This window comes from Dermacentor albipictus, chromosome 1 (genome assembly GCF_038994185.2).
Source record: "Dermacentor albipictus isolate Rhodes 1998 colony chromosome 1, USDA_Dalb.pri_finalv2, whole genome shotgun sequence".
NCBI classification, from domain to species: Eukaryota; Metazoa; Arthropoda; class Arachnida; order Ixodida; family Ixodidae; genus Dermacentor; species Dermacentor albipictus.
Window position 1 is genome coordinate 240,306,846 of NC_091821.1, and position 13,292 is coordinate 240,320,137.

At 45.8% G+C, this 13,292-nt stretch overlaps 2 long non-coding RNA genes across 2 annotated transcripts in view; both read right to left on the bottom strand.

Annotated features, from left to right (window-relative positions):
* The window catches only part of LOC135901577 (uncharacterized), a 44,749-nt gene that overhangs the window by 5,488 nt on the left and 25,969 nt on the right, over positions 1-13,292 (bottom strand). The gene's annotated exons all lie outside the window — the stretch shown is intronic.
* LOC139054306 (uncharacterized) lies at positions 11,059-12,817 on the bottom strand. Its single transcript, XR_011511115.1, has 2 exons — positions 12,295-12,817; positions 11,059-11,454 (listed from the first exon to the last, which is right to left on the bottom strand). It is a non-coding gene; the product is annotated as an uncharacterized lncRNA (long non-coding RNA).

Consider the following 13,292-nt stretch of genomic DNA (forward strand, 5'->3'; position numbering starts at 1 on the left):
GTCAGCTTGTTTGTTTAAGTATAGAATGCAGGTTCCTTGCACACCCTTTCAGTTCGCCACAGTGTGCCTTTTATTCCTTTGTCGACAGCTGAGCACACTTGCCCACACACTGGGCATGTTAATAGCAGCTGGTCCAGTGAGGATTCAAATACAATACATTTTCGCTCCTTAGGGACCGTGCTGTCTGGTCAACATAGTCTCTGAAATTTACATAGGCCCTGTCAGTACTGTAGTGTAGTACTGCAAACACTCTTTGACATACCTGAGAACACTAGTGTCAGACAATGCAAAATAAGAATCAACGTTCCCACCCTGTGTGTCATTTCTAGATTCTATGTCACAAGAGTCAGATGTGGGTTCAAGGCACACTGGTGACGACGCTCGTGGCATCTCAAAGCAGTAGGTCTGGACAGCACGAGACTGCATACTTTCTTCTCTCTTCATTCCTACAAAGAGTGATATATGAATATATGATACTCAGAAAATTTTCTGGAGTAATGAAATGTTTACTAGTGATGACATAACCGCAGAATAGTGAACTATGTATGCAGTGAAATGTACCTCGGCAAGTGAAAGAAGCTACAACTCATCCTGGACACACAATTGCTTCCCCCGACTTCGGCAGATAACCGCTATCTGAACTACTGCATCTGATTGACGTTTTAGGTGTGGCGCCTCAGTGTCTTCAGCCTTCTTTTCATAACCTAAACCAGCATGTTCAATTATTTCTGATTCCAGCTTTTTCTCTTGATGCGCTGTTAGAATTCCATCATGGGAGTAGTCTGGTCTCCAGACCCTTCATTGTGAGCTAAAATACATCACGAAGAGCAATGCACAAGAGCTAGAAGGCACAGAAAAGTGTGCTAATTACTGCTGCTGAGACTTACTTGACTCAGTAGACTGGGGACTTTCCATGTGCCGAGAAACATGACATACTCTGCCTCTTGCTGGTCCTCAATAAAGAACTCTAAGGACTTTCTGACAGGGTTTTCTTCCTCTGCGGTATCTCACCCTTTCCCTTCTCCAGGGGGCGCCTATGATTGGGTCGCGCCTTGCGCTGCGTATACTTGTTCATGCATATAAAACCCCACTTTAAAGGTCGCGTATGATGAAACGACCGAGGCTGAATCGGCTGGCGGGGTGGTTAGAATCCGGAGCCCGACAAGCAACCTTAATTTCGCCGCGGCTTAGGTTTTTCCGTACGGCGACGCCACGCACGCGTCTCAAACCTATCAGAGATTTTTAAGAAACCTAACTTTCCTTGCCATTAACAAAGCTCTCTGTTGTTTTTCTATACACTTTCTTACTGCAGTTTCGTTATTGCTCAGTTGAAAAAAAACTGGCGAATTTTCAAAAAAATAATGTTTAAGAATTAATTAATCAGCATGTTCTTTTTTCGACGTCTTCAACACAGCTCTTCCAAATTTACTGAAATCCAAACATATTGTTTCTGGAATATTGTTAGAGGAAATAGTGAAAATAAAATATTGTTATCAACAATATCTGGGGACGCTGTGAACAGCGACGTTTGCGCCAGCGTGCTAAACTGTTCGTTTGTTAATTCTTTTACGTCGTCAGACTTTAGTGGTAAACTTCCTGTGCTATGTCATTTTCAGTATGATCTAATGGATCCTACTGTAATCCGCGTGACGAGAATAATGGTAATAATCCAGAATTTAAAACTAAAATCTTCTTATGGTGGCTGACCAAATAAATACCAAATTCTTGCGTAAAATGTTTGAATATGGTTCCATCATTCTTGAATGTAGTTTTTGGAAATCGAGTAGTTCTGCACCCAATTTCCACAGACTGGAAGACAAGCAAAGTAATTCAGATCCACATACCCGGGGAAACTCATAATCCTAACAATTACAGGCCAGTGTCCCTAACATCCGTACCCTGCAAAATAATGGAGCACATTATCTTCACAGATCTGGTTAATTTTCTGGAGGCCAACAATTTTTTCACTCCTACACAACACATACTCCGCAAATATTTTTCGTGTGATACGCTGCTCCTTTAATTCACTTACAACTTGCACTGGGCTTTGTAGGCTCAAATGCGCCGACAGTTGTTAGCGAAGTCTCAGTTCCCTCGCCCCACACGAGTACGAGATCCAGGTGCCTCAGGGATCAGCGCTGGGCCCCTTGTTGTTTTCTTTATATATATAAATGACTTACCTACTTACGTTTCCTCTAATATATGCATGTTTGCCGATGACTGTCTGCTGTACCATAAAATTGCAAGTACGACAACGTGACTGTTTCTACAACTAGTACCAATGCTGCCTTACTGGGAAAAACTTTCGCCACATGGTCCACTTTCACAAAGGTTTTCATTCGTAAAGACAATTTGACAATGGCTGGCCAACTTCACTGTTTTATATTTCCAACATCAGGATTGGCTCGCAGTTGGCCGTATAAAGAGTTCTAGCGAAAGTGTTTTGATGAATAGGGACCTAATTTCTCCGACGCAGCAGGAGGGACCGGGGCCTCTCCTAAGCTTCCTTTTTCCACGCGCTGAATCATTCGGCTTCGCTAGGACGTGGCTGCGCTGTGGAAAGAGAAGCGATAGTCCGATGCAATTCTAGCATTTACCTACAACCAAAGACAGTCATGTTTGTCAACAGGTCACCACGGTCGTATGCATCAGTGGCAGGGGATGGGGAAGGAGGAGGCCGCCGACGCTTCGTGCTAATGAGTGAGGCGGACTTTTCGGCTTGTCGGGCTGCCCTGGAGCTCCTAGGGACTCACAGGACGCCCTGCGTCCGCCGTGGCGTCCGCAGTGGCCGGGATTCAATCCCGCGACCTCGTGCTTAACAGCCCAACTCCATAACCACTAAGCAACCACGGCGGGTTACCTTCCTCCTTGTTCTGAAACAATGAAACCAAACAAGCAAATATGCAACAAGGTTGTTTGAGATCAGTTTAGATACGTGGGGCACATGACAGCTTCCGGATATAGATAAGAAGAGCGACTTCGCAGACCCATATGTACCGGTGCATATGTGACCATTGCCACTGGTCGTTATTAATAACAACGTGCTATATACCCCAACTTTTGCAGGGCAACAAATATCCATGCTACATCATATAGTCTCATTCTAGAAAGCTCCAAATAAAGTGTTAGGAGGGATAACTTTGCGTATATTTTTATCCGTGTTCTCATTCACCACTGTCTTGGTGTTCCGTTTGTGATGTGACTACTCTGCTACTAAACGCTGGCGGTATCACCACTGTGGTAGGCGTGCATGACCACCATAACGTTTCGATGGTGGAGGAATGCAAAAAACGCGCGTTCCCCAGGTGGTCAAAATTTCCGAAGTCTCCTACTACGTCGTGCCTCATAATCATATCATGGTTTTGGCGCCTAAAAGCCCCGAATTTTAAAAAACCATTATAGTGGAAGGGCAGGGGCGATGTTGCATTGCAGTGGGCAATCGTTGGTTTGGTCAAGACTGATGTATACATTGGCCTTGTCTTGTTTATCCATCACGACGCATCCAGTCTTCCTTCACAGATGCAGACACATAGACATAGATAAATATTTCGAAGACTTCGAAGACGCAGGGCGTAAAGCAGGGCGTAAGGCTTTGGGTATACGCGAAGGCGCTTGGGTACGCTATTTCTAAAACTCCCTGATATGAAGTTTATTAATACGAGAAAGGAAAGTCTTACCATGAGTGCAGACTTGGTAAGCTAGAAAAGATGTAACAACAAACGACCGTTATTAACTTCCGCGCTACCTGCCCGCGACGTCATCAGATTCGAATGGCATCTGCTCAGGACTACTTAGTAGTTTATGTCAAACAAGTGTTACATTTCAAGGTAAAGTAATCGAAGACACAGCGTAGTGAATTTTCAACACTCTTTCTGTGGGAAAGCGGCTCAAAGATGGATAAAAATGTTTCATATTTCCTGACATTGTAGGTAACGCGCTGACAGTGTGGTTAGAGCACAAATATTGCCCTCCGTTTTTTCTGACAGTAACCAACTTTTGTAGGCCACTCAATGTATTTCAATGGCTGATCGATCAAGCAGATAATACGAACTCAGTGTGGCTCTTCATGATTTTTTTGTTTCTTTTTTACCGGTCATGAAGCTTTTCCGTAATGCTATTGGGAAATCTACCACATAGCCATACCCATAGCCACATACCACATAGTTGGACCACTGCCGGAGGACCTCTTGCTAGGCGCGTGGCCACAGAGTTGGCAGACAACAGAGACAATGCGTGCACTTTCACGTTTTCTAGGTGACACGGGTCTGGACTCACGCCTGTGATACCAGTTGTGTAATGTGTCATTCACCTCGTTCCTCCCATTATCATCCCTCATTGCGACCCCTTTTCTTCCCCTCTTCCCCCTCCCTTACGTAGAGTAGCAGGCCAGATGCTCCATTATCCGGCCGACCTCTCTACATTTTCCAATCATTAAAATACTTCTTCTTCTACCACATAGCCGAAAGGTGCCGCGACGCGCTGATGCTTCTATCGAATGGCAGCTGCCGTCGATTATAGGAATTGCGTGCATGTTGAAGGGTGCACCTGATCAAGGTTCCTGTAAGAGCGAGATAGGCAATGTGCGCATGTGGCGTGAAAACTTTGACAGTGATAGCACGATTCCTCAAAAATTTGTCTAGAAAAAAATTCCATTGCCATCATTTGTTCGGTTCTCAGTAACCGCTTAGCTTATACTCCAACAAGTCATCTACTTACTTACCGTGATCGTCCTTGTTTTCAGATAGTGTATTTCAAGTAGATATAGCAGTTTGCACACCGTGAGCGAAATGAGCTTCACCTTATTTGACCATCTGTGAATATTTAAAAAAAACTCAATAATGACCGTGAGGTGCAGTTTTGAAGCCTTTTACTTAATAATGGGGGCCTCATGTAGAACGTAAAAAGATGCAGTCAACGTTATTTTGTGTTTTATTGATTCTGGGCGCGCTGGCACTTCGACAGCACACAAATTTACTCATATATGTCGCTACAACGGCGCTTACATAGCGGCCTTCAAAACACTCCGCCGATTTAGGTGTAGCATATTGTCCCTGGCATAAGAAATTGTATCACGGAGTGGTAAAACACACTTCGACATCATGCATTTGCTATTCTTAATGAAAAAAAAAGAAAACCTTCTCGGGAGCCCAGGTGAACGTCGTTCTCGGAAGCATGTGGGTTCGAAATATATAGGAGGGTGATATCGGGATAACTGTGATCACTCTAATGCTTCGCGTACTTTAAGTTTCCCTCGAGTACGGTCGTTAACGCAGAGTTAGATTCGTTCTGCCAATGGCGGTCGATGTGCGAAGTTATTCCGTGGTTTCGAACGACTCCATACAATATAGGCAGAGCTATTCCACCCTAATTCACAAGTCTAAAATCCTGATCGGTGTCTGATGCGTTGTGTCTGTGATGCTTGGAAGCGAGGTGGTATGGAATTGGAGGAGGTATACATAAAAAGACGAGACATCGCAATGCAACTAATTCCAACCCTGCATGTTTACGCTGCTTGCTTATCACTGTACCAGCTCAAACAACGGCCGATGTGCGACATAATCGTCCGTACCCTGGTTTGTTTCGCGAGAAATTGTAGTGCGAAGATATATCAAAAACATTTTACTGTAATAGTTTGCGGATCCGAGCTACCGTGGGAAATGGATGTATTGCGAAGCATTTTGCAGATGGTTGGCTGTAAGATAGTATGATGGCACCGGGGATGACCTGACGACTGACTGACTGTACTGTACTTTGGCGAATAAATGTTGCAACCTGCCCGTTACGACCTGTATCACTCCCAAAGGTGGCACAATGTCACAACGCGCCGACATAGCGCTAGCTGGTAATAAGGAAATTAGCGGGACATATTTTTGCGAGTACTATTTAACTTGCCTTACAATGCCCACACATCAGACTTATTTCCGAAAGCAAATATAATACCCGTGTTTAACCTTTATAATTACAAGTTAAGTCAAGCTTTCAAACGGGAGGTAAAAGAGAATATAAAGTTTCTTCATGAGTTATATAACCTCACCAGGAACACACATTCTTACATCACAAAGTGTACGGAACAGTGGAAGGTAGTCACTCCGCGAGCCAATTATTCTACACAAATGATATCATACACGTTACTAACACTTTTAACTTTGTTTCTGAAATCAGGTCTTGATATTTATATAACTGATGTACGAGCTTTACGTGAACATTTTGTCACTCAATCTTTATCAAATAAATGAAGAGCGTTTTTCATAAAATTTGTGTTTTTGCGTTTATTTTTTGTGCATATTTCACATGTAGTCAATTGCTATGTGTGTATATATATATATATATATATATATATATATATATATATATATATATATATATATATATATATATATATGTATATATATGTATATATATATATATATATATATATATATATATATATATATATATATATATATATATATATATATATATATATATATATATACCTCCTGTACAATCGCTGTTTGCCTTGTAAAGGAGGCTGCGGGCTCTAGTCAAGTCGCTTGCCTCTAAAGCGACTTTTACCCGCAGTCTCCTCCATCGCTGATGGAAATAAAGAAGTTATTATTATTATTATATGGGCCGATCCCGAAGATGGTTCAGCGTAACACATTTCCTCAAAGTGCTAGCGAGCACGTTGGTTGGCATAGGGATTCATCCTGCCAATGCATTCGACGTGCCTGAGATTACGAATGCGATAAACGTTTAAGCTACGACGACAGCAGCATGCGATGCGACGGCGACGGCGACAGTATGACGGCGAACGTGACGGCCTGACGACCTCATTTGTAGTACACTGGCGAATGTCGAAAGGCGCAGAAACATTAAGAGGTAAAGGCAATGCTCCCATCAGAAGGCAAGGGACGACAAATGACGTGCTATAAGTGCTACTTATAGCATGTTTTATAGCTGTCTTATAGCACGTCTACGGATGGATGGATGGATGGATGGATGGATGGATGGATGGATGGATGGATGGATGGATGGATGGATGGATGGATGGACGGACGGACGGACGGACGGACGGACGGACGGAGGGGTGGATGGATGGATGGATGGATGGATGGATGGATGGATGGATGGATGGATGGATGGATGGATGGATGGATGGATGGATGGATGGATGGATGGATGTTATGAGCGTCCCGTTTGGAACGCGTTGGTGGGTTGTGCCACCTAGCTCTTGCTATCATACTGCCTAATGTCCTACCTCGCTTAAAGAAAAAAATAAATAAGAACGAAAACAAAAATCGACTCTCTCTACCCAACGCCTCCTAGGTAACATAAGCCTGGCGAACTCGACCTGTGACTTCATCTTGAAAGCCAGACGCTGAAAGTGAAAGCTATGCTTTGGAATTCAAAATTACTGCGCAATCGTCGCCCGAGACTCTCTTTGGAATGCATGGACTCTCGACCCACCTGCGTAAGATTGCGGTTCAAAGCTCGCAAGCCTCCTAATATTTATGAAGTGGCTATCCTTTGGCTGCATGTGCTGTCAGCCATCTAGACTGGCGTTCACGACCAGTGGCGTAGCCGGGAGGTGGCACACAGGGCATGCGCCCCTCCCGAAATTTCTGTGAGTATACACAGCCTTCCCAGCGCCTCTCCCCCCTTCCTTCCCCTCCCCTTCCTCGGTAAAGTGGGTGCCCCCGAAAAACATTTCTGACTACGCCACTGGGCGCGAATAGAGACATCTAGGGCGTGCTGCCGCTATGGTCCCTTGCACACTTTCCTGGAGCTCAGTCCGCGGACGTTTCTTCTGGTTTTTTGGTTCAGGATGCCCACAAGCGCCTCATTGAACAAATAAGCCCCACGTGGCAGGTCTCACTCCTCTTTCTTTTTGTTAGAAGGTATAGCGCATAGCTAATTGACAAACTGATCAGCAGAAGAAATAAGAACGCTCACACTGACCCGTCGTTGTGACGTATAGTAGCTTTGGCGTTGCGCTGCTAAGTCTGAGGGCGCGGGATCGAATCCCGACCGCGGCGGCGGCAGCATTTCGACGAAATTTAAAAACGCCCGTGTACCGTGCATTGGGTGCGTGTTAAAGTACCCCAGGTGGTTGAAATTAATCCGGAGTCCACCACTTCGGCGTGCTTCATAGTCGTATCCTGGTTTTGCCACTTAAAACCCAGGCATGTAATTTTGAAGATGGTGTGATACGTGGCATGTAATTCATCGGGACCCGCCCATCAATATGACGAAAAGAGAACGGCAAAACAGGGAGTCAGTTGGTGTGGAAGTAATGATGCGGCTGGCGTCTGGGATAGGCGCTGGAGAACCGTTTCAAAGTGTCCCGCGATATGCGACCTTCAGCGAGAACGAAACGCAACTTGGCGTCAACGTTCTAGATGGCGCTACGTGTCCTCCTTCGCTATTCCAGCTCGTTGTGTGACAAAATCGGACGATGCGAATGGCTTTCGCGTTTTCGGCGCAGGTCCTATGTGAATGAATGGCGCCATGTACAACGCTTATTCCTTTCACGCTTAAAAATTGTAGCATATTTCTTTACAGCTTCCAATAGCGGTAGCATCTCCATTCGGACATGCTTCCCTCAGGAACAAAAAGAAAAAAAAAGAAACTTTCTATATTAAGCGAGTGTGTATAGCGCACTTGCTGATTTTCCCAATAGTCCGCACAGCACAAAACAAAAGGCACATACGCGCACAGCACATATGTACCCTGTTCGCTGCGATATAATAGACACATAAATAATATCGTACGGCATATACCGGGTTTTTCTGCGAAGTCTTTCAGTAATTAAAAAAAAATAATCTGTGGCAAATGGCGCAATGATAATCTTTTGTGCTATTGATTGCCCAGACAGGCGAGCATTATCTGGGCGAGAAATCGAGATGCATAAGCGAATAATATAACGCTAGTTCACTAATTATATTTAAACTAATTACTTTACAGCCCATATTACAATCTATAAAGTATAAACCACATTCAAGCGATCTTGCGCGCGGCAGCGACAAGCCATGCGATAAAGATGGCTCTCGTGTTCGCTTGTCGCCAACACGTCGTACCCCATGCGAGTGACGACTTTGAGCGACGTCATCCCGGTGTTGCCGGTATGAGGGCAGCAAATACGCGTCGAAAATAGCGTTACGCGTGCTTCATTAGTTTAAGCTGATGTGTTTTACTGTAAAAAGAGCATGAAATATTTCTGAAGGTCTTTCAGTAGGTTCTTATCCTTGCACGTATAAAAATCCAGTCGTTTGCTCGTTCCGTGCGACAAAATCGGTCTTTCCGAAGGAGATAGCCTTCCTATCTCATTGATTGCAATTTATTGCCCCTGCGTCCTTCCGAAGGAGATAGCCTTCCTATCTCATTGATTGCAATTTATTGCCCTTGCGCGCTTTCTGTTTCTTTCTTTCTGTTTTCTGTTGCTTTTGTGCTTTGAGATAGCGGTAGAGGAGTATATATATATGCTGACTGAAAGAATAAAGGCACTTCGTTGTTAGCGCTGTGGTCTGTGTCCCTCACTTCGTCCTGTTGTTTAGCGCTGTTTATGCTCAAAATCGATCTGTTCGATTCGCCTGCACCACTGTAAACCAGTTCACAGAGGTTCACGAGCAGTTCAGAAATTGCGCAGCTTCATTCCTGAGGTGCAGACCCATCGAGACACTCGAAACTAATGCAAAGGTGCAGACACGGTGCAGGCGTTATACTATGTCAGACTAATGTGTATACGGAGTGTGTAAGTTTGAGAGGTCTTGAACTGCAGGTATGATCGGCTTCTGGGGCGTAAATACACACCACACAATAACTAATGAGCACGACGCGACAAGGTTTAAGGCGATGTTGTTAAATCATCTGGGTTGACATGTTTCTTTTTGCTCCGATTTGTGTTCATGAAATTTTATCCCTTTTCCTGTATTGAGTTTTTTTTTTTCTTCCCTGTAACCATTGTGTACTCGCCCTGCTGCCCTAACCTTTCGACGACATGTGTGGCGCTTGTGGCTTCAAGGCAATATTGGCAAGCACCGTGTTAACTATTGCGTTCCTTGCTTCTCTTTATGTCCCTGTGTTGATTGTTATGTTTTTGACCTTTGTTCTTTTCTACCTTGTATACGCTCCCCCCTTATGTAATACCCCGACAGGGGTTTTTAAGGGACAATAGATGATGACTTGCGTAGACACATCAGACCTGCGTAAGCGGTGTTTTAACGATGCTCGCGCCCGTGTGCTGCGGCGTCTGCTGCGCCACTGCTTCGCACCTGTACGCCTGCACCAAGTCGGCACCGACAGCGGAGTGGGGGCAGCAAAATCATGAACCTGCCCTGCGCACCTTTCCTGGACCTGTCGAAACGAACGTCGTGGCTCAGCGGGCGCCATTGCTGCACCGCTGAAACGAATGGCAGGGTGCAGCCCCTCGTGAGCTGGTTCAGGTGGTGCAGGCGAATCGAACGTGCCCTTAGTATTTCAGTAAAATACATCCAATACCGGCTTCGCGCTATTGGCCAGTCGCTCATAGCACTTCCGGCTGACGAGCAACGAATTCTAGACTTCCACAACCGAGCGATCGAGCGACAAGACCGAGCGATCTATTCAAGCGACGGGACGTTTCGTCGTTCGAAACCGTCGCGCGTCGCCGTCGCGCACAAGATCGCTCTCATGGGCCTGGGAGTTTGCAAGGTACATCCAATTGGGACGAATTCTCAGGATGACACCAGTTTTGAGATATTAATCGCCTAAGTCTCCTTCGATAGCCCGGCCGTGTCAGCGCATGGCTGCCCGAGCGTTTGAGCGTGTTCACCGCTGGAACCATACCTTGGAAGTAACCCCTTCCCCCAATGCCGAGTAGCTGGCTAGAGGAATATACCTCAGGCCGACCTCTCAGCATTTCGTATCATTAAACTTCTCTCTCTCTCTCTCTCTCCGGCGTGTGAAATGTTGGCGAGTCGAGATGGCTGGTGGCTTCACGTGCGCTGTCCTCGCACGCCTAGTGCCTGCTACAGTGTGAGTTTGTCATTAATGTACAGTGACACATGCAAAAACTATTTTGAATAATAAGACAGCAAGGACGCCTAAATCTGGTTTTATTAAATATACCAATTAGTGGTACGACATCGTTTTCATTACAGAATTATTCATTTGCTGCATAAATGGGTAATTAAAACAGCAAACATTTTTCGAACCATCGGTTCATTGCTAGCACAAGCGAATGGCAGAAAAATAAACATATTTCTCAATTATCCTTTGTTCCACCATTGCTCTGACTGGCTGGGGCACTGTGTTCCATGTCTTGTAGCATGTGCCAGCACTGCCAGTGAAATTAAAATAATTGCAGACACTTCGTTGTTTCGACGGTCTGCTTCACGGCACTCGATGATGTCGTTGGCATGGTTTCGATGGTTGGACACAGCAGCAAGAAGGACGCCTGTTGGAGCGGGGATGTCGGACTCGTTCCAGGAGTTTCTGCATAGTTATATTAATTATTACAAGCGCCACCGCAACTATGCTTAAGTAAGGTGGTGAATAGAATACTTAGTATACTGTTCACGAGAAGGATGCGAAGCTGCGCCCGGGTGGGCGAAAGCGGCAGTATGTACAAGCAAGACTAACTAAATGTTATTCCTACATTTGTCCCTCGCGTTGGAGAGTAGCTAACAGTTGCTTTCTCTATAGCCTCAGTCACTCAAGTGTTCTCATTAGTTGACCGTGTGGCGCCCATTTAGCGTAGGTGATCTTCAAAAAATGTCGCCGTTTCGTCCGAAAGGCGAAGCATCGATTGCGATAGCAAATTAGTGGACAGCTATACGAAGTATGGATAGTAGTTTTATCGGCTGTATAAACTCGAAAAAAAATTGCTTATTAACTAAATTAACAAGCATGGTGTCAGCGCGCATAGGCAAACATGGACACATCCCACTCGATGACCGCGGACAGTCGCTGTAAAAACGCTTGCGTGAGGAAGCACGGCAGCAGCAGCGAGCGAAGTGACCTTCGCGCTGTGTCGCTTCAACGCAAGTAGCTGCGAGAACACAGCAAGCACAAGCCGTCTGCAGATCGATTTCAACAACGGAAGACCGCGCGTTTCGTCTCAGCTTTACGCCCTTGCGCGCGCCAGATTGAGCGGCGGTCGCCGTCTCCCCTCACGCGTTTTCACTCGCACATACAGCATACAGCGCGCGGCGACGGTAATCGCCATTGGAAGTTAAATGGAACATCTCGGTGACGGCGACGCCGACAACAAACATACGTCTGGAGTGTCCATAGAAGTGCAGTCGCAATGAAATTTTCATTACGGTTGCTCACCTTCTCCGCAGAGGTTTCCTGTGCGAGGCGTCCACATTGCGCTGGTTCCTCGAGCAGCGATGATCAAGGACTGGGATGACAGCTGCGGCTGCAGGAATATGTCATCAGCATAGTCGTGGTGTCCCTGCTCCCCGTCCACGATGTCGTGCAAGGTTCCGAACAGCCCAATGCTGCCCTGGATGTTCCGCAGCGTGGTGGCCGCCTTGCAGAAACTCGTGTCACCGCGGCCCGTAAATCCCTGCTCCATCAGGCAAATTTGGCGTCCCGTTGTGTCGGCTTGCTGCTCTGCCATCCGCCTCGCCAGGCTGTAGTCCACTTTGTCCAGAAGGATTCCCGCTGCGAACAATCTCTTCGGGGAAGGTATGGAGCAGCAGTGTTGTCGTCCAGTAGCCCGCTTCGCCGTCGTGCACAGCGCAGGTGATGCGTTCTCTGATTGACTGCCCCGACGCGTCCCAACGAGCCACGTCATACGCTCGCTTCCAGCGTGGCCGAGCGCCTCGCGGTGAGATCGCACGCGATCTTCATCGTCTTCACCCCACGCAATATTCGCGGTTATACCGAGACAAAACATGTTTCAGAACTGTTTGAAACCATTGGTTATAGGAGAAACGGTTGATATAATTATTTTGAGTAGTACAATAAAGGTTGTCATTGCATCATTCGATTGCCGTACGAATCCACTTCCCTTTTCAAAAAAAGAAATACGTGGAGAAGAAAATATTAGGCAGCTGGGGCTGGCAATAGGCCGTCTCCCTACATTGTGTAATATGAGAAGCCAATAAACAAAGGCGCCAAGGACAGCATAGGGGAAATTACTTGTACTTACTAATTGAATTAAAGAAATGATAAATAAATGGCAATGACAGTGGATCAAAAACAACTTTGCCGCAGATGGGGAACGATCCCACGTCTTCGCATTCCGCGTGCGATGCTCTAATCAATTGAACTACAGCGGCGCAGTTTCCCCATCTACTTTCTCGGGTATTTATGTTTTTACT